Raw genomic sequence first — 3,058 nt, forward strand, 5'->3', positions numbered from 1 at the left:
CTGCTCACAGTACAGAGAAAGGTGTTAAGCCAAACTTAAAATATATGCAGAGGCAATTTAAGCCAAACTTAATTAAATTTAACTAGTGGAAAAACAAAGCAGATGAAGACTAGAATTTTTGTCCTTTTATGTCAAGGACAGCCCATAATTGCAACTCTCCTGTTCAAAGACAAATCAAGCTATCTCCATTGATAGCAAGTTTCTAAAACATTCACTGCATACACACTCCCTGTTATGCTCCTTTAATCTGGGAATGATTCACTATTATGTCATCTGATATATCTAGATTTTTTTTATTCTCTTGGTTAGCCTGATAAATATTCTTAAAACATTTATTTCAATTTTTTTTTGGTAAACGTGAAAGCTACAAAGAACCCTAAATGCACTAAGTAATATAAATAGATGATGCCTAGAAAAATATACAGTAGATTTATTTTTATTAATGCTGTATGGAAATATGTGGTTATAGCTCTATACATTAATACAGTTCATAGAAATGCAAAAACATTCAGGTACGTACCTCTGAACCTAATGTGCAATTGTGTGATCATTTGTTTAAATCTCTCATCACCCTTGCAAAGAAATGCCACGTTGAACACTCCATATGTTTAAACGTGCAGGGCCTCTCATAAGAACACTGTCATTCAACCATAATTTTGCAATAGCTTGCTGAGAGGCATTTTAATATAGTACTCACGCACATGTCTATACAGCCCATCTTCTTGCTATGAGGCATGGGGTACTATTAGACTGGTTTCCAGCTCAATGGCTCTGAGTATTATTATTACATTGCAAAGGAATAATAGATTGGAGGTGCATGCCATGGCCTTGTTTCAATAACACTGTATATCTGAGTAGCATTAAATCTGACATGAAATGTTAAAGGCCAAACAATAAAATATGCCAGGGTTAAGACTAGCATGCTTTAAACAGCAAGGTCTACATAATTCACATGAAATATATCGGTTTTACATTTACATTTTTTTTTACTGCTTTCTACTTTCCTCAGAGAAGATGGGAATTACAGGAGTAAATCCAATAGCCTAAGTTTGTATAATACCCAGCTCTGAGCAGTGGCATAATAATCACCATGAAGGAGTCAGGTAATCACTCTGCTTTCACCCTGTAGTTCAAAATTTTCTTGGAAGAAATATTTTGCAGTCTTTGGAGGAATACAGTGATGTAGAGCTCATTGAAAATAGCTGGCACATGGGTCAGCCTAGTGGCAGCATTGGATGAGCAGTGAATGTACTTGAATTGGTTTCCTTAATTCCACCAACAAATATGGGAAATTATTTGGAAACAAAACACAATGTGTGGAAACTGAAAATGCATCTTCATGCAAATGCGATATGTCTGTATTAATGGGAAAAAGAGAAGAGTGCAAGGTGCTCCTCAGCGTCCCTCCCTACTGGACCTGACCACTTTATCGGTTGCTGTAAGAAAATTATATTGAGTGTGGTTTCATCAGTTGGAAGGAACCTAAATCACAACAATGATCTAAATATGTGTTTGAAGCACCGCACCTCATGTGCAGGCACTGAACCATGAAGTTTACCACCAAAAGCTACTATTGAGGGAAGACACAAGAACAGCAGATTAGAAAGCCTTCCTTTTTCACCCAACCAGCATAACTTCATTGATTTCCTTGCCTTTACTATCTATGGCACCACAGAAAAAATGTTGTCTATTTTCTCTTGTATTTGTATCATACTGTCTGGCAAAGCCATTATATAGAATTTATTATTTAAACTTTGCCAAATGCATGTCTTTGGATGTTGGGTTTGATCCATAGTAAATTGAGCTTGGGATTATCTAAAGTAGTTGGGGTATGCTTTCAGTGATTTTGTGTTGTATTTTTTCATTCTCTTCCATTTACCATTTTTTTTTATCTCCTCTCCAGACTACCATAAATCCTTGTGCTTTGCCATATGATATGCAAAGCACCATGAAGAGAAGTTATATGATTGGTGTTAAACCCTGTGTGATTAGCCTTGGCTATGTTCCAGCCTTCAGTCATTGAGATTTTAGTTGCTATAGCGTCAAAAGCATTGGCTATTTCCCAATATTTCCTCCACATCGCAGACAAGGCCAATTCTTTCATTGTGGAACATGGAATAAAGTGATCTGGAGCAAAGCCTCAGTAGTTAAACTATAATTATTGACATATAACACAGGAAGGAAGGAAATGGATGTTAAGCTATAGAGATTTGGGTTCTGCTAATAAGAAAGCCAGATATTAGACTCATTTAAGAACAATGATTTAAAGGGAAGATTTTTACTCTTGAATTAGAACTATAAAATTGATTCCCTTTTCATTACTACCTCAATAATGAGGAAATGGCTCAATATTTTACACATGTGATTCAAAATTCATATAAGAGAAGATATACTTGGTCAATATGCAATGGCTAGACACCATTATGTTTTGTCCTTGCTTAGAGTTACTACTTCTTTGATTATTTAATAATGAGACTTGAGAATTTCAGGAGACACATATGTTTCAATGGCAGCCCCATCAAGCCAAGACTATTTCTGTTCTTAACAGTCATACAGCCATGGCCAGAATATATCGGAGATAGGCTCCATTATTTCCCATTACACACTTCAAAACAATCCTCCTCTTCCTCCTCCTTCTCCTTCTCCTCTTCCTCCTTCTTTCAGAAGGACCCCAGGTGGTCTGGCCAGTGTTGTCAGTGGTATCTTCCTCTCCTCTGCATGCTGCCGCTAAGCTTTTTATTAGGTCCCAGTCTTGAAGGGCTACTGGACACAGTTTAATCTCTGCACACTAACCCTACACTCATTGCTCTAATCATTCTCAGAGCTGTGTTCATGAGTGTGTGTGTGTGTGTGTGTGTGTAGGGTGGTTGTTATGTAAACATGGGCCTCTTTCTTCCTCTCCTTCCTCAGTAACTCCGAATGCTCTGTCTAAATGTGTGTAGTGTTTTATACCCATACTTTCACTACGATAATTCATTTCCTTGACTAAAATTCTCACTTTATTGACCTTTTTATTATCCACAGTTATCATTATTCTTCCATTTCTTTTTTTTAATTT

This window comes from Octodon degus, unplaced genomic scaffold (assembly GCF_000260255.1).
Source record: "Octodon degus isolate 3935 unplaced genomic scaffold, OctDeg1.0 scaffold00009, whole genome shotgun sequence".
Lineage (NCBI taxonomy): Eukaryota > Metazoa > Chordata > Mammalia > Rodentia > Octodontidae > Octodon > Octodon degus.